Genomic DNA, 20436 nt, shown 5'->3' on the forward strand with positions numbered 1-20436 from the left:
CAAATAAAGACCAGGATTGGATAAAATTAGCTCAGAAAAATAATTAAATAAAATTACTGACAAAAAACAAACACGAAATTAATCTTGCAGAAAAATAGATATAAATAAATATACATAGAATGCATATAGCAAGCAAATTAAAAAAAACGATTTTAATAAAATAAGCGAAGAAAGAGAAAACATTGAATGGAATTAGCGAAGGAAAAATGAAAAAAAAATGATTTCAATGAACTTATTGAAGAAATAAAAAATATATAGAAAGAAAATAGCGAACATAAGAAGAAATATTGAATGAAAATAGCGAAAAATAGAAGAAATATTGAATGAAAATACCGAAAGAAAAGAAGAAATATTGAATGATAATAGCAAAAAAAGAAGAAATATTGAATGATGATAGCGAAAAAAGTAGAAATATTGAATGAAAATACCGAAAAAAAGAAGAAATATTGAATGATAATAGCGAAAAAAAGAAATATTGAATGAAAATACCGAAAGAAAAGAAGAAATATTGAATGATAATAGCGAAAAAAAGAAGAAATATTGAATGATGATAGCGAAAAAAGTAGAAATATTGAATGAAAATACCGAAAAAAAAAGAAGAAATATTGAATGATAATAGCGAAATAAAAGAAGAAATATTGAATGAAAATACCGAAAAAAAAAAAAAGAAATATTGAATGATAATAGCGAAATAAAAGAAGAAATATTGAATGAAAATACCGAAAAAAAGAAGAAATATTGAATGAAAATAGCGAAAAAACATACGAAATATTAAAGGAAAATAGCGAAAAAAAATAAGAAATATTGAATGAAAATACCGAAAAAAAAGAAGAAATATTGAATGAAAATAGCGAAAAAAAATAAGAAATATTGAATGAAAATATAAAAATTAGAAGAAATATTGAATGAAAATAGCGAAGAAAAAGAAAATCTTTAAAGAAAACAACAATGAATGAAAAAATATTGAAAGAAATTAGTGACGAAAGAAAAATCATTGAATGAAATTCCCGAAAAAAGGAAATTAAAACATTGAATGTGGCGAAGAAAGAATTGAAATAAAAAAGGTGTCGAATGAATTTATCGAAGAACGAAATAACTAAAAAGCAAGGGAAGAAATATAAATTCACGAAAGGAAACTAAAATTGGTTTAAGTGTCCTTAAAACAATACAGAAAATAAATAAAAAAAGCAAACATACACGCATATATTAAAAAAAAATAAAATAAAGCCGTTAGCCGAATCGACGAACCTAAAGAAATCTACTTTTTTTATAAAAAAAAAAAATGTTTTTTCATTCGTAAATCTGCATAATTTTTCAGTCGAAAAGCCAACATTATCTCTTATGTTTGTGAAGCGACGTGTGAGGATTGCATTAATCGCGTGTAAAAACAAAGTTTAGCGCGCATTTAGCCCGGCTCAAAGTGAACGGGAGAATCAGATGATGGCGGGGGCACATTAAACCCGAGTGGAATTTAAAACCACTCACCCATGACGAATCCGAACAACAGTTATCGTTATTAACACTATAACCACCGGAGATTTGATTCGCCAATTCCATCTCGACGAATGATGTAATCGCCCCCCCCTCTCTCAAAAAATACAAAACATTTACGCATTTAATAAATATTGTTAAGGAGACATAAAAAGGTTACATATAAAATAGATAAATATTGATAACGACAATATTATCGAATGTTTAAGAGAAAACAAAACCGGAAACAATAGACTCAATTTTTAACTGGTTACTTTAAATAAGATAGCTGGGTATATTTTAAAATTACCTATGCTGAAATAATATTCATTTTATCCGTTGATAAATTGTGCCCATAAACAGATTTACAGAATACGCACGAAGTGATGACGTCACAGATTCCATGGCGAGCATTAGAAGTCCCTATTGATTACTTAATACAAAAGAATACAATTTCATTCATTTAGGGGACTCAAACAAGAACTAGCACAAAAATAAAGCTCACGAATTATATTTTGGGGTGTTTACATGTACAGGGGTACATAATTCAATCTATCTATCTATATATCTATAAAAGTGAACGTGTCTCTATGTGTGTGTGTGTGTGTGTGTGTGTGTGTGTGTACATTTCCCTATGCAATAACTCTGTTAATTTTAAGCCTACAGACTCTAAATTTGATATACAGGGTACTGAGATTTAGGAAAACCGGTGTGATTGGTTTTTGGCCAGAAATTTGGCGATTAAGGGGTCAAAGTTCAACGATTTGACCTTTGAGAACAATTTTGGGTCTACTCACTTGAAATTTTAGATATAGATTCCTTGGACATGGATCTAACTTAATAACTTGATCTGAGCCCAAAACAATAAATTTTAAGGGGTCATAATAGGGGTCAAAGTTTTTTAAAAATGACCTATGCGGTCTCTTCCAAATGACTCAGACAATTTCTGTTCTAAATATTTGAAATTTTACATAAATGGTATTCAGAGATAGGGTAAGCTTTTTCATCAGTTTGGGTCGAAAATTTTTAGTTACCAATATATAAATGTATGTATGTATGTATGTATGTATGTATGTATGTATGTATGTATGTATGTTTGCATGTCTGCCTTAAACTTTCAATAGAGGCGACGGATTTTACCAAGATCAGTATCGTTTTAAAGTTCGACCTTTCATACGACAAATATCGAAAAATTGCCTATAAATATTAATATCTTTACTAGGCACTTTTCTACAGGGGGTGGGTCACTTTTTTCACCGATATTTTTTAAAGTTATCCTCTTCTTTAGATTGTCTAGCCTTAATTTTAAAAAATGTCGCTTCCGGTTTGGCGGTGGTCGTAACCGATTGAGACACCTGTTTTTTTTTTCTTTTTTTTTATATTAATTTATTTCAGCTGTCTCCGTGGTCTTCACAAGGAGCCTGCATTACGTGTCCACATGCTTGTTCTGTCAGCCCCGCTTCCTGGCTTTTAAGGTCGTCTGTTCACTTTCGTGACTAAACTCAAACGCCTCTATTTTCTGACCTGTTAGTTTCGTTACGTCATCATCAAAAGCACACATCTCCCAACGTGTGCCCTCTGTCACGTACGCAAGTGTCAAAGGTCAATTTGTTTATTTAACTGAGCTAATTTATGTAAATATTTTCAGCTAAACAAATAAATAACTCCTAATCAAAACTATTTTAACAATATCACTGGATAGATCGATAAATAGATAAGTAGACACATAGATAGATTGATAATAACTAATTTAATTTGTAATCTAACATATATACAAAAGTAACACTGTTTCACAAATTAATTTTATATTGAAAACGGATTATTATACACTGTTATCCCCAATTGATTTCTATATCTACATTCAATAAGCACCTTCATTTGCATATTACATTAAAGAAAAAATATTTTATCAATTAATTCGATGTTATTAATCATTTGTCGTAATAAAATCGTTGTTTAGAAATACTATTTAAAGTTCATTTATTCTATTTATCATTAATTTAATTTATATTTAATTTTATATATTTTCATATATTAATAGCTGACTAGAGTTGCGTTTAAAACCGGTTAAACACAAAGGGGAAATGACTCTCATGGCTTAGATAAATAAGCTGAAGGAGTTATATATATATATATATATATATATATATATATATATATATATATATATATATATATATATATATATATGTGTGTGTGTGTGTGTGTGTGTGTGTGTGTGTGTGTGTGTGTGTCTGTGTGTGTGTGTGCGTGGTCACGAATAGGCTCCTATATGGTTGGCTATTATAGAAAACTGATCACATATAATGATAGAAGATGTATCGAGACACAGGAATCGGTATGTTTGATCTGGCATAATGCTGATTCATTAAAACTGTGGGGTCTGCGTACGCGTCTGGCCCACAAAGTATGGAAATAAAAAATTTAAAAATTAAACAAAAAGGTTTACAAGTGTTTTTGGTATAGATGTACATAATAATACTTTGATAAGTATGTTTTAACTTAAATAGGGATGGTATAATAAAATTGTGGGGTCTGTGTTAGCGCCTGGCCTCCATATAATCTAAGAGAATGGCAGAAACACCAGAAGAAAAACTCCAATCCGTAGTGGAATAGGGACAAAAATAGATAGTCACATTTAATGCTGCAAAGATTAAGCCTGTTCCTATCAATAATTACAAGAAACCTTCTCTACCACCAATAGCAATGACCAAAAATACATTACTTAAAAGTACTTCTTTTAAACTCCTCGGCCTAATGTTCACGGGGAACATGAGTTGGAACAGATAGAATGAGGCATTGACAAAGCTGCTGCAAATAAGGTAGGCGCTCTCTACCGTGCTAGAAAGCTACTTACGCCTGAAAGTATCCTGTACCTCTATCAGGCCACCATTCGCCCATGTATGGAGTATTGCTGTCACATTTGCGTTGGTGCATCTGCTACTTGTCTCTCACTCCAGGGTTCAAAATAAAGTCACCCACCTGATAGGTCCTGAACTGTCATTTAAGCTTCAGCCTCTCTCCCATCAGCGAAATGTTGTATCCCGCTGTCTGTTCCACAAGTATTTTAATGGTGAATGCTCTGACGAACTGCAAGCACTTGTATCCTTTATACGTAAATACCCCCGACAAACGCGACAAGCAGCTAAATCCCACCCCTGCACAGTAGAGATACCTAGGAGTAAGAAAACCTACTATTCCAATAGTTTCTTCCACAGAACTGCTAGACTTTGGAACTTCCTTTCCGGAATCATTCTTTCTCAGCTGTGCTGACATGCAGAAGTTCAAGTGTTATATGAACAGACATCTTGCTGCCCAACTCCCTTCATAATATCACTGTAACTTATATCCCAGATAGTAGCCGCTACTTCAAAGTGGTACTATGCCTTGTTTGGGGTGAAAATTGAATAATGAAAAAAAAAAGTTCATACCCAGGATCAATTAAAAGAATTGTTGACGATTTGAGGAGGTGTCACAATCTTTCCTGCCTTAACAAATCACAATATATATATATATATATATATATATATATATATATATATATATATATATATATATATATATATAAATGAACTTGTCTATGTGTCTGTGTCTGTGTGTGTATATGTACATTTCCCTACGCAATAACTCTGTCAATTTTTAGTCTACAGATTCGAAATTTCATATACAGGCTACTGAGATTTGGAAAAATCGATGTGATCGGTTTTCGGCCAGAAATTTTGCGATTAAGGGGTCAAAGTTCAACGATTGACCTTTGAGAACTCTACCAAACTCCTCCGACAATTTTGGGTCTAAATATGTGAAATTTTAGATATAGACGCCTTGGACTTGGATCTAACTTAATAATTTATTTGAGCCCTAAACAATAAATTTTAAGGGGTCATAATAGGGGTCAAAGTTTAAAAAAATTGACCTTTTTTTTGGGGGGGGATTTTGCTTAGCATATACCTCAAAAAACACGGGCAACACCGGGCACCCATGCTAGTACATACATATAATTGAGAGTGTACTCCTTTTTTTCTCTTCAGCCTATTTCTCACAAATACTGGTTACTACTCCTTTCCTAAATCATCATTACTCTATTGACAGGTGCTCGGCTCCAATCAATGGTAAAATTTTAAACAAAATAGACTCGCCAGCTACAACCACTGGCAACAAATTTCCTTTATTCATCGGTGTAAAACCGAACTTCCCTGAACAAAGTTTCTTTCCAAAAACTATTTTCTGATACAGGGTTTCCCAACAGGGTTCGTATCGTTCACCACGTGGAGAGAACGTTACGAGACTTCAGGTGGGCTTTGGACAAATTTATCGTATAAGGAATACCTTAGATCCTTTACGACGAAAGAGTGGGAGCTTTTAGTAACATTACTAGGTGTTTCTCAATACTTATTTTTAATTGATAAAATTTATTCAAGAAATCGCACCCCCGTGATGTTGACAAAGCTATATAAATAATCAATTATTTATTTACACTTTAATTTTCTACTACTACTACTACTACTACTACTACTACTACTACTACTACTACTAACATTATTATGTAAAGAGGCATGTAGAGAGAGGGACAGTAGTAAGAATCCGGGTGTTCTAGGGAGGATGCGTTTGCCGAAAAATGTTAGGAAACCCTGCTTTAACCCAATCCTTACCTAACCTTAAAATAAACCAAACTTAAATCGCTGAAAGATGACTGAATTTGGTCTGTCATATTGCATTCTTCGACCCCCCCCCACCGACTAATCGGTTAAATGTATTTACAGATGTTAAAAGAATTACAATAAATCTCTATAATTAATACGATAGCGAGCGTGTTATTTTATGTGTCACGTTTATATATTTTTCTTCCGAGTGACTGTTGTCTAATTTTTATGAACTTCGATTTCTTGTAATAAATAATTTTACAAAGAATTCTTCTTAAGTTTTAGTTTCTGTTTCGATTATAGCTGATGGTTCTAAAGTCATCTATTATGTATAATAAATAATTTTACCAACAATTCGACATAAATTTTGTTTCGGTTTCGATTATAGCTAAAAGAACTCAAGCTATATATATATATATATATATATATATATATATATATATATATATATATATATATAAGCGAGATAAGACACTGACAGAATTCAGATGAAAATCCTGATAGATATTACTTGAAGTAATACTTTCAAGGTGATCCTAGCCAAAAAGGAAACGCTCAATATTTAAGAATAGAGCAATATATAAGTTTCGTGGTTAAATTTTAAATTCTGGAAAAAAATAACATATAGAGACATATATTCGATTTAAGAATTTATTGTTTGAAAAAGGGAATATATAGAAGGGGTTATTTTAATTTCCTTAATCCATGGATTTTCAACAATGGCTAATATCATCAGAGGAAATGAAATGCGGTTAGCAAAACGTTCAGCTGCGAATGGACGCTATTTTGCTTTTCAGCACAATTATTGAAAATAGTTTTTTGTTTTGAGTGATTGTGGATAATTATATGGAAAAAAATTATACGAAAAGAGAAGATGATACAAACTAGGTAATCCATTATCGGAAGGAGTCCAATGTCGTTCGGGTTATAAATCCAGGTGGGCAGAAATAGGCCCATGGGAGAAAGTGATATTCCCATATAGCGAAAACGTATTGCTCCTTATTGATTTTTCGTAAAGTATACGGCGCAACCTTATGCGTTGTTGCGTTGAGTGTGTGTTGGTTGCTGTAGTCCAAATGCTTTCTCGATGTTGGCAAAGTGTATCCGAAGTTGGGTGGATATACCATTCCATTTTAATTTTCCCCGTGAGTAATAAAAGTTGAGCATTGAGGTAAATATGCAATGGACCTCGAAATCAATAGTGTAGGTAGCAAAATAGCAAAAATAGCAAAATAATCCTGGAGATGATATTCAGAACGGTACGTTGGACGGCTGAATATTTTGCTAACTGCATTTTATTTCCTCTGATGATATGAGCCATTGTTGAAAATAGTCTGTCAAGACTGAAGGAAGCCTTATATATATATATATATATATATATATATATATATATATATATAGAGAGAGAGAGAGAGAGAGAGAGAGAGAGAGAGAGAAAGAGATATATAAATACCGCTCACATACACCTTTCACGATAAAGCTAGAATCCAGAATTAGATAGAATCGGGCAATTGCATCGAAAACGGACAACGCCAGACACCATTGAAACTCACTTTGGGTCTGGCGTTGTCCCTTGTCGATGCAATTGCTCGATTCTATCAAATTCTGGGTTCTAGCTTTATCGTTGAAGGTGTATGTGAACGGGTATTTATATATCTATCTATAATCTCCTCTTAATGTCTAATATATATATATATATATATATATATATATTTATATGTATATGTATATATATATGTATATATATGTATATATATATATTCCTTTATAAGTTTTGGTTTCAGTTGCGATTAAAGCTGATACACCCAAGTCATATTGATATGTTTGTCTTAATTTTGAAATCACGTCTTTATGATTTATTAGAATCGAAGAATCGATAGAACATTAACTATTAATTAATAATATATACGAAATCTGCAAGAATATAAATATCATATTTAAGCGTATTTTACCACCGGCCTAGGTCAGGTGTCCCGGCTAGCTTGGATAAATACTTTTGCAGTTTTAACAAAAGAGCTACAATAATATCGGGGTGTCTCCATATACACTGAACATCTACAGAATGCCAACATCAATATATTACATATGAATGAGTTTGTGGAATTTTCACAAGTCCTGTTAGTAAAAATGCAATACGAAATGCTAAATATTAAAAAAAAAATGGAAAAGTTTTTCATTAAAATAATTTATTAAAAAAGTAAGTAAGAATATAATAATGAATAAAAATTGATGGAAAGAGACAATTACTAAAGTTTCGCGTCAAAATATCTGTCGCGGCCGGAAACGAAAAGAAAAGAAATATGGCGTCACCAAAAAAGAAAGGTGAATAAATGAATGAATAAATAAAAATACATAAGAGGGAAGCCATTAAAAATTGGTAGAAAAGCAAAAACGACAAAAAGAAATCATGGCGAGACGAAAATAACTGATAATTATCGAAGCAAAAACAATTCTTCAAAAGAAAGAATAGAGGGGGGAAAAAGTTAAGTTCATCTCTGAAAACAATGGCCTCCCGATAGACTCTTTCTGTTTTGAGCAAAAAATCTAGATGCGATTCAATGAAGGTCAGCTTTCGACTTGAGATATTTCCTCGTTAATGATGTGACGCTCAACATCTGGCCTAAAACAGTTGATCTAAAGTACAGAAAGAAATAAAAAGCCCTTTCGGATTATAAAGACGAAAAGTCTTCAAGTAGAGATTCTTTGTTTCGGAATTTTTATAGATGAGGATTTTTTCTTTCTTCTTTTTCTTTTCTTTTTCTTTTTATTTTTGTTGTTTTAACTAGCGATAGGATGTCACCACTTATCAAGGCCCAAAAGCCACGCGAGGATAAGAACTAACGATTGTCAAGTTGCCGGTAAGACAACACCGTAATTATTCCTAACGGTAGAACTTGGGTAGTGTTTGTTTATTTAAGGGAACAGCTCAACAATAACTTTTTCAAACTTGAAACGTCTATGCTTTAATCAGCCGTGAAGCAGCCCTGCGGTATCGTGTTCTACAGACGGACGGTTCTAGAAAAGGAACTTTGATCATGGAATCTACCCTTAGTTTTAGTCACAGATCCTTACTATTATATATAAAGAAACTTTGTGTGTGTCTGTGTGTATGAGTTCGTTCCCTATAGATTCTAAAACGCTTGGCCTATTTTTATGATATTTCACGCAAATGAAAAGTTACCAAATTTTCAATTACTAATGTTTACTACGATATTGGCCTCCGGCCATTCATAAATGGTGAATCCTTTCCAAAAAAAAAAAAAAAAAAAAAGGTGTTAAACGTCGCGATTGAGAACTTGGGTGTGCCAAATTCGGATTCAATTTGGTTCCCTGAAACACTTTCACTCGAAGATATTTTCAACGATTAAGATGTCCCTTTCGTAAGTATCCGATGTATTTCTAGAAATAATTCTACCTGGAGAGATTACGGGGAAACGAATGCCAACAAAATTATCTGATTCCTACGAAATGAATAAATGATTGTAACGCCGCAGGAAATATAAACGAATAAATGAAAGAAAGAAAAATCAGAATCGACATTTTTTAAAGTGCAAATGAAAGTTCATTTATTCGTGGTTCTTCCAAAACAACGCTTTTCATTATTTTTTCAAAGTCTTTTTGCACACACATGTGCTTTTCTTAAAAGTCTCCGTTTCTGTCGCCCCACGACGACGACACCCCACGCGAACACTACCTCACGCCGACGCTACCTCACGCCGACGCCATCCCACGGCGAGGCCACGTCACGCCGACGCTATCCTACGACAACGCCACCCCACGCCGACGCCACCACACGCCGACGCCACCACACGCCGACGCCACCACACGCCGACGCTACCCACGCCGACGTTACCCCATACCGACGCCACCCCACGCCGACGCCAGCTTACGCCTATGCTACCCAATGCCGACGCCACCCCACGCCGACACCACATAACGCCGATGCTACCCCACGACGACGCCACCCCAAGCCAACGCCACCTCACGCCGATGCTACCCCACGCCGACGCCACCCCACGCCGACACTACCTAACGCTGACACCACCCCACGCCGACGCTACCCCACCACGACGCCACCCCACACCACACGAACGCCACCCAACACCGACACTACCCCACGCCGACGCCACCCTCATGCCAACGCCACCTCACACTGACGCTACCCTACGACGACGCCACCCCACGTCGACGCCACCCCACGTCGACGCTACCCCACGCCGCCGCCAACCCACGCCATCTCTACACCACGACGACGCCACCCTACACCGACGCTACCCCACGCCAACGCTACCCCACGCCGACGCCACTTCACGCCGACGCTACCCCACGCCGACGCCAGACAGCTCTTACTCTCCTTGTACTTTTCTACATCCACCTTCGCTGCTGCGCGCTTTTTTTTTTTACACAGTGATCACCACTTATCAAGGCCCGGAAGCCACTCAGGGATAAGGGTTATTGCAAGTACATTACGTTAGTGTGGAGATTTGATGAAGTGTTTAATTAAGGGGGCGGTTCATTAAGAATTTGTTAACATTGGACTTGAAGACATCCAAGTTGTAGTCCGGAGAGAAGCAGGCAGACGGAACAGAGTTCCACAGGCGTACAGTTCTAACAAAGAAGCTTTGTTCATGGAATCCGCGTTTTGATTTAGGCACAGATATAGAGTGGGGGAACTGTTCACAGTGGATTCAGCTAGACGGGTGTTTTTCCTGAAAGATTGGCGAGGAGGAACCAGAGATTGGAGTTCAGACGAGCACCTGCCATGGAAATAACGATAAAACGAGGATAGGCTCGCAACGTCTCTTCTGTTGGAGAGAGAGTGCAGGGTAGAGAAAAGGGCATCCCCCACTAAGCCATGTAGTCTATTTTGTACTCTGTCAAGGCAGGATAGGCTATTTTTAGCAGCTCCTGCCCAGATATGGCAACAGTATTCCATCCTTGGACGTACTTGGCTTTTATATAGATAGAGAATTGCATCAGTAGTGAGGTATCTTCTGGAGCAGTAGAAGGATCCCACCATCTTTCCAGCGACCTTGGCAACAGACTAGATGTACGTGTTCCATTTCAGATCAGGAGTAAAGGTCAAACCCAGAAGCTAGTCAAACCACGGGGCCTCACCCAAACGAGAGCCATCCATCACAGCTGAGGATCAGAGCGTTGATGATGTAAGGATATGAGTTTGGTTTTGGATGCATTAAAGGTAACCAGCCACATCTTCCCCCACTGAACCACGCGCTCGAGATCAGATGAGAGAGAATCAGAGAGAACTTTGTCATTTACAGCCTTTGATGTGTTGCCGTAGATGGTAGTGTCATCAGCATAGATGTCAACGAATGATTTAAGTATGTGTTTAGAGAGGTCATTGATGTAGATCAGGAAGAGAGTTGGGCCCAGGATTGACCCCTTAGGGACTCCAGCATTTATATTGCAAGCCTCCGATTTTTGACCATCTACCACTACTCTTATGAGCCTATCGGAGAGAAATGATTTAATGATTGAGAAAACATTTCCAGTTATACCGTAGCTGGAAATCTTGTGAAATAGACCCTTATGTCATACCTTGTCGAAGGCCTTTGATATGTCAAGAGCAATTGCCCTAGAAAGGAAGCTTTGTCAAGATATTCACTAATCCTGTGGGATATAACCGGCAGCACATCTGCGGTAGATCTTGCAGAGCGTAAACCATATTGTGTGTCACTAAGAAGGTTATTCCTGCTGAGGTGGTTGACTATTTCTCTATTTAATATGGATTCCAGCAACTTACTCATAACACACAGGAGACATATAGGTCTGTACTGAGAGGGAGATGACTTATCACCTGAATTCTTAAACACAGGGCTAACTGATGAGGTCTTCCAGGGAGTTAGAAAGCACTTCTCCTTAAGGCAGCGCTTAAATAGTTTCGTAAGTATGGAAGCAAGTTCTGGTTGAAGCTTTTTTAACACTATAATTGGGATGCCATCAGGGCCAGTTGCTTTACTGGAATCTAGGTTCTTTATTAGCTTGGCGACCTCATGCACGGATATTTGTATGTTACCTAGCTTGTTCTGTGTTATAGGAGGAAATATGGGGAGTTGATGGCCTTCGTCGCATAGGGTAGAATTAGCTGCAAAGTTCTTTGCAAATAGTTTGGCCTTGTCTGACGCTGACGAGATTACCTCTGGTCCATTGATAATGGTTGGGATAGAACGCACACTTCTGTTCAGGATCCTATTTGTTATTTGCCAAAACTGGTGGGATCCAAGCCATTGATTAGCTACCTTGGATTTAACAGACTGGGCATATAGCTCTCTTGCATTTTTTATTACTCTTTTACAGTGGTTGCTGGCAGACCTGACAGCAGCTTTAGTCTCAGTGCATCTATTACGTTGGTAGCTATGGAAAAAGTGTTTTCTGTGCGCGATAGCAGCAGCACATTATGGGGAGAACCATGGCTGGCTGTTAGGTTTTTGTTGGAATTTTTTAGATGGTATGAATTGGTCTATGCCTACAATTAACCATTCGGTCAGATCTGATACTATAGAGGACACTTCCTTTTTGAACATGGAGTGCAGAGGTAAATCAGATATGAATGTACGGAAGCTATCCCAGTCAGCCATAGAGTATCGGTATACAGTACGCTGGAGGGGTACGTCTGGGGGCTTCTTACATTTCGTTTTTATCTTAACTGATACGACGGAGTGGTCGGAGGATCTTAGAGGAGAATGAACGGAACATGAACATAGCTCAGGGGGAGTTGAGAGAAAAAGGTCTAGAAGGCTTGCATATTGACCGGGTGTATCGGGCACACGGGTGGGTTCACGAACAATCTGAGTGAGGTCATAAGCAATGGCAAAATCATGACAAAACCTCCCCTCATCATCTGTCTTATTTTAATGAGTCAGCCATTCCACGTTATGGACGTTGAAGTCACCACAGATGTGGAGGTTAGCCGAGGGATGTGAAGACAGTATGTGGTCTATTTTCTCAGATATGCTCTTAAAAATAGTAACCTCGCTGTTGTGGGGCCTATAGAGGGAAAATATAAACGCAGTGGTGTTAGCAAGTGCAACCCTGAAGCACATATAGGGTAAATTAGGATCTTCTCTAGAGATATCCCTGCCACACGGGAAGCCATCCTTAATGTAGGCACATATTCCATGCCAATGGCGATCTTGGGTGTCAGATTTAGCTGTTAAATTAGAATATCTGTTAATTATGAACTCATCTAGGGAAGTGGTCGGCCCTATTCCAGTTTCACTTAGAAATAATATTCCGGTTTCGTCTCCTGCAATTGGGTTTACACCTCTGGAAGGTTGGAATGTAGACCCCTGATGTTGGAGAAGGAGACCTGGTAGTAGGGGTCTACGTTAGAAGATGGGGTTCTAGGTTTAATCGAGTTTTTATTCTGGAGATATTTCATGTTGAAGTTTTGGGATTTGTGGAATAGGTTGGCATACTTGGTTAGAGCAGTACCGAGACGGAAAGTAAGAGAGAAAAAGACAGGAAAATTTTTTGTAGCACACGAAAAGGTAAAGCCGGCTTAAAAGCAATAATTTGTAAAGTCGGCTTAATATTAATTTACATTCGAGTTTAGATAATTATTCAAGGTTTTACTTTAGGAGGTTCGTTTTCATGGGTAACTTTTTCTTTGCACTGTATTATATTTCGAATGTACTTGAACATAAGGCTAACTATATAAGATAGTATGATTCGCAAGCAAGAAGAAAGCATTTTCAATACAGGCAAGCTTGCAGTAATAGTATATATTAAGTATACTACTTAAATAAAGTCCTAATTTTATCTACTCTATTAGAGAATAATTTCCGGCATTTTTTCTTTTGTCGTTAGTTTCCGGCATTTTGTTTGTTTTTATCGTTTAACTTTCTAGCATGAGGGGGGGGGCATAATACAGGAGATACCTGGCGAATATTTTAAAACTTTATATATTAGACTACTAGCTATCCCGATCCGGCGACTTTTTTAAAAATAAATATATATTTTTTTAAATATATATCAGACTACTAGCTGTCCCGATCCAGCGACTTTTTTAAAATATATATATATATATATATATATATATTTTAAATATATATTAGTTATTAGTTATATATTATACTACTAGCTGTCCCGATCCAGCGACTTTTTTTAAAATATATATATATTTTAAAATTATATATATTAGACTACTAGCTATCCCGATCCGGCGATTATCTTTAATCTAAATATATTAGACTACTGGCTCTCCCGATCTGGTGACTTTTATATATATATATATATATATATATATATATATATATATATATATATATATATATATATATATATATATATATATATATTAGACTACTAGCTATTCCGATCCACCGAATATTTTTAATCTAAAGATATTAGACTACTTACTGCCTCGATCTGGCGAATATTGTTAAAATCAATATATAAGACTTCTAGCGGTCCCGATCCGGCAAATATTTATAATCTATATGCATTAAATTATTAGCTGTTCTGATCTGGCGAATATTTTTAAATGTAATATTGTAAACTATTAGCGGTCTCGATCCGGCGAATATTTTTTAACTAAATATATTAGACTACTGTACGACACAATTACGATGACACACCAGTTCTGGCCAGATAACCGAAGTTAAGCAATGTTGAGCTTGGCCAGTAAAAGAACGGTAACAATTTGGGAAGGTTGAGCGTAGGGCAAACACCCTTACCCTGAAAAAAAAGCCGGGAACTATTATTAAACTGAATATATTAGATTACTAGCTGTCCCGATCCGGCGAATATTTTTAATTAATATTTCTTTGCCATTGGTAATTAAAAGTGACTAACAGAATATTATTATTAGGGGAGAAGAGAGTCATCGCTGCCAAAATAAGTGTTATCAAAGCTTGATGGCCACGTAGAGATGCACATCTTTAGCAAATTATCCAACGGTCACAAAACAAAAGCCCTTTGACATCACTGAAGATGTATCGCTGAAAATAGGTTTACAAGTGCGGCATAGATGTAATTTTTTTTTTACTACAGGTAGAAATATTTTCCATATTTTAAATTTTAAAGTTTATGTTGCTGATGAATATATACAAGCACCAATGATGTTTTATTTTGCTAATAACTTGCCATTTTGCTTCAAAAACCATAATCAAGTAATACGACCACTAGCTATCCTTAACACTTGTTAGTAGATTCATCTAAATTCTAGTACAATAATTTTTTTGTTTAAGCCATTTTTCACGTAACGTTCGTTTTTCTGTTTTTTGGGTTTTTTTTTACTTCGCTTACTCTGAGGTTTTTATTAACACCCCCGCCTCCGACCGACCACACACACCCCAAAACACCCGGGTACCTACCGATTTTTTAAAATTTTAATATCGAAACAGGCTTATTTAAGCCATTTTTCACATGTTTTTTTTTGGGGGGGGGTAGTTCTAACGTTCGTTTTTCTGTTTTCTTTTTTGTTTTTGTTTTCTCGATTTTTACATTTAACATCGTTCGTTTGCCTTACGTTAGTTTTTTTGTATGTGTTTTTTTATGTTTTGATTACCCCCCCCCCCCCGGGATATCCCCCGCTTAAGTTTTAACGTTCGTTTTTCTGCTTTCTTTTTTTACTTCGCTTATTCTTAGATTTTCATTAACAATCACACACACCTCCAAATACTCGGTAAACGCTTAGTACCCCCTCCGCTAGTATATATATATAGTGAGAGAGAAAGAACGAGAGAGGGAGAGAGCGTTTCCGAGGAAAACAAAACGTCGTCCTTAAATCAAAAGAGCTATAATTGTAAAACGAACTAAAGATTCTTCGTAGATAAGCAGTCAGAGCATTTGTAATTATGAAGCTGGAATCTTATAAACATAATCGTTCTTCAGATATTCGAAACAAACGACTTTCAAATGTACTTTCTTATTCAAGACATCCGCATCCGCGACAAGTAACCCAGCGGAAATCGGTGCCATCTTTGATTTTTTGTTTCTTTGTTTGTCTGTTTTTGTTTTATTATTTAAAACTACATTCAAAAGATGAAGAAAAGAGAAACAATGAAATCTTTGAAAATATTACCAGAGACACACATACATAGTTGGGAAAACAACAACAGCAAAACCATTTAAAAAAAAAAAATTACACGACGGAATAAGCAAGCTAGAAGCGTCGTCCTGTTTCTCGATGAACGCGTTTGTTTATTGGCAACGTTGTTACAAGTAACTGAAAAGGTGTTTACGTCGATTGCTACGTTGACACACATGAGAACAAAAGTAATCGGATCGTATGCCATTCTTAAATAATCCAATCAGTGAGACCAGTATTCACATGAGCACCAGATGCCAATTTTACAAGATAATAAGCATTGCCGATCAAATAATAAAATGCAATAAAATATCGCTTAGTGACTCAAAAATAACAGGGAAATTTATTCGATTAAGTAGGCACTAGTTTAATTCTGGTGTTAAATCTACCTATATATATATATATATATATATATATATATATATATATATATATATATATATATATATATATAAAACTACTTAATTTACTCATATAAAATTAATATACGAAAGTATAGATTTATGTGTAAACTTTAAGTATTTACTTCAAAAGTGCTCAATACGTAGGTAGAGCTAGTTAGTAATTTATAAAATATATATGGCGATTAAGCTACACTGAATAATCCGCGTTTCATCCACTCTAGGACTAGCGCATAAGCCTAGAGTGGATGTAACGCGGAATATTCAGTGTAGCTTAATCGCCATATTTATTTTATAAATTACATTACTATATATATATATATATATATATATATATATATATATATATATTACTCTCTCTCTTTCTCTCATCACTCTCTCTCTCTCTCTCTCTCTCTCTCTCTATATATATATATATATATATATATATATATATATATATATATATATTGTTTTCACAGCATCAAGACATCAAGGAATAGATTGATAGCAACAAATAGTGTATTCATCGTTAGTTACAATTGTTTCAAGACTATTCGGACAAATTCAAACATTATGTCGTTTTAACATTTTCACAAGAACAGCCTTTCGTCAGACGTATTGAATAAAAAACACTTTAAAAATTAACAATATGGAATCCATTTTCCTCATAAGGAAAAACATGAGAAAATATTTTACCTGAATCTCATCCTTCCAAAGTTTCTTTTAAAGATTTAAAAACTTTGGAAGGATGAAATGTAGGTAAAGCAAACTAAAGCTAAGGTGGCTTAGCTCTATTTTAAACTAGGGTTAGGGTTAGGGTTAGGGTTAGGGTTAGGCGAATAGGAGTTTAACGCGCACTTCTCCAACGGTCCTACTTTTCCATTGTCAAAGTACCATTTTTACCTATTTATTCACGTTTGCCATTGTCACCGGTGCCATTGTTAGCAGTGCCATTTTTACCTGTACCATTTTTACCGGTGTCATTTTTACCTGTGTCATTGTTACCGATGCCATTTTACATGTCATTTTTACCGTGCCATTTTTACCGAGCCATTTTTACCAGTGTCATTTTTACTAGTACCATTTTTACCAGTGCCATTTTTACCGTGCCATTTTTACCGGTACCATTTTTTCCAATGCCATTTTTGCCAGTGCCATTTTTACAATGCCATTGTTACCGGTACCATTTTACCTGTGCCATTTTTACCTGTATCATTTTTACCAGTGCCATTGTTACCGATGCCATTTTACGTGTCATTTTTACCGTGCCATTTTTACCGAGCCATTTTTACCAGTGTCATTTTTACTAGTGCCATTTTTACCAGTGCCGTTTTTACCGTGCCGTTTTCACCGTGTCATTTTTACCGGTGCCATTTTTTTCTAATGCCATTTTTGCCGGTGCCATTTTGACCGTGCAATTTTTACCGGTGCCATTTTTACAGTGCCATTGTTACCGGTGCCATTTTTACCGGTGCCATTGTTACCGGTGCCATTTTTACCATACCATTTTTTTCCGATGCCATTTTTACCGAGCACCATAATTCTACATAAGCACCGAAGTTTCTGAGAGACGCTCAACTCCTTCACCCACGTGGATAGCTAATTCGCACATCTTTGCTCGACGGTTTACACGTAAACACATCCGCCCGCACTTTACTGTCGCTTGTTTACTTCCCTTTTTTTCTTGACGTCTCTTTATGCGCCGGTCATATCTGTGAAGTACCATCATTGTTGTTTTTATTGTTTTGTTTTGTTTTTTGTTTTTTTTGTTTTGTACTTTCTTTCTTGAAGAAAATCTTTATCGGCGCTCGAGAAAAGCCGCACACAATTATTAAGAATGTTTTTGACGCTGGAATGTCTGCAGAATGACGGTTTAGATATAATAATCCAAAGTAAATAATAAAAAAAAGAAAGAAAGATGAGATAAAAAAAGAAAAAAGACGAAAAAAAAATCTGCAAATAGAAAAAAAAAAAATAAAAATAAAAAAAAACAAGAAAATGTGTGATGACACGACTTGACAAAAACCGACAGGCGAACCAAATGTTGCTCGGGATGTTTATCTATATAGCTTAATCTAAATCCCAATATCAGTGCTTCGTATTCTGGCACATAAGCTCAGCTGTTTGGAGTTCAAATCACACAAAAAGCACGTCGTCAGTCTCCCCCGTACGATTTATTTTATTTATTACATTTTCACTCCAAGCAAGGCACATTGCCACTTTGATGTAGGGGGCTACTATCAGGGACATACGCTACAGGGGTACTATGTGGGGAGTTGGGCAGCAAGATGTCGGTTCACGTTACACTTGAACTTCTGCATGTCAGTACGGTTGGGGAAACACCAATATCAAATCTCCAATACTAACGATTACTACGATACTATCCCATTGATTACTGTACACGCAATAACCCTTATCCCTGAGTGGCTTCCGGGCCTTGATAAGTGGAAACCACCATGTAAAAAATGGACTTTTTTTTCACTCATCTTCACCCCAAAAAAGGTATTGCTACTCGGACGTAAGGGGCTACTTGTTGGGATCATGCTTATGAAAGATTAAGATATCGGTTTATATTGCGTTTGAACTTCTGCATATCAGTACAGTTTGGAAAGCAGGTAGCAGACAGGGATTTCCAAAGTCTAGCCGTTCTAGGAAAGAAATATAAGAGTACCTATTTACTATGCCTCCCCACGGGACAGACTTAGACACCAGGGTCGTTTTTTAACGTGGAGAAAAGGTACAAAAATAAAAATTGTCTCAGTCGTGAAGGATTTCTCCTCCACCGAAAGAGAACAAGAAATGGAAGTGCAGCATCTGAAGAACAGATACTACACTTTGATCTTGACCAAAAGGCCAGAGAGTAGAAGACTTTCTGACATTTAGGGGCCTTAACAATGAAGGGGTGTGATTTTGTTGCTAAGCAGGTTTGTCGGGAACATGTACGTCGAGGGGCACAAGTGCACAGAGTTCATCAGAGCACATTCCATTAAAATACTTGTAAAACAGGCACAGGGATGCAACATTGCGGTGATGGGACAGGGGTTGGAGCTTAGTTGACAAGGTGGTACATATTAGATTGAAGACCATTTTTGGACTCTATCCAAGAGAGAGAGAGAGACTAGTGGTAGATGCGCCAACCCAGATGTGGCAACAATACTCCATGCATGGGTGAATGGTGGCCTTGTTGAGCTACAGGATACTCTCAGGTGTGAGCAGTTTTCTAGCACGATAGAGGGAGCCCACATTTCTTTGCAGCAACCTTCGCAATGCCCTCAATGTATTTGTCCAAGTTCATATTTCCTGTGAATGTTAAACCGAAGAATTTGAAGGAAAAATTCTCAGCTAGAGGGTTATTTGTCATGGATATCGGTGGTTAGAATAGCTTCTTGTAATTGTTAAAGGAAAGCAGTTTAATCTTATTAGCAGTATATGTTACCTTCCATTTACGTCGCCATTTCACTACTGTCTGGAGATTATTTCCTAAGGATAAATCCATTGTCTTGAATTTGTGTACATCGGTTCTCCCCGAGTGTTTTATCACCAGCAAATATACCCATCTCGGAGACAATATTATCAGGAATAATAATGGTGCAAAGATCGATTCCCGCATTAATGTTATGCTGCTTGGATGAATGTCCATCAATGACAATCTGGATGGTCCTATTGTCTAAGAAGGATCTAATTATATTTAGTATACGTCCAGTTACATCATATGACTTAATTTTCATTAGCAGCACTTTATGCCAGACATGGAAAAAGGCCTTGGATATATCAAGGGTTACAGCCCTGGCTTCATCCGCCTTATCCAGTGCATGGTATATGCGTTCAGAGATGATTGTTAAAATATCCGCAGTAGAACGACATTGCCTAAATCCGTAATCTTTGTCAG

Source organism: Euprymna scolopes, chromosome 33, assembly GCF_053919585.1.
Source record: "Euprymna scolopes isolate OS-2025 chromosome 33, ASM5391958v1, whole genome shotgun sequence".
In the NCBI taxonomy this organism is placed as follows: Eukaryota; Metazoa; Mollusca; class Cephalopoda; order Sepiida; family Sepiolidae; genus Euprymna; species Euprymna scolopes.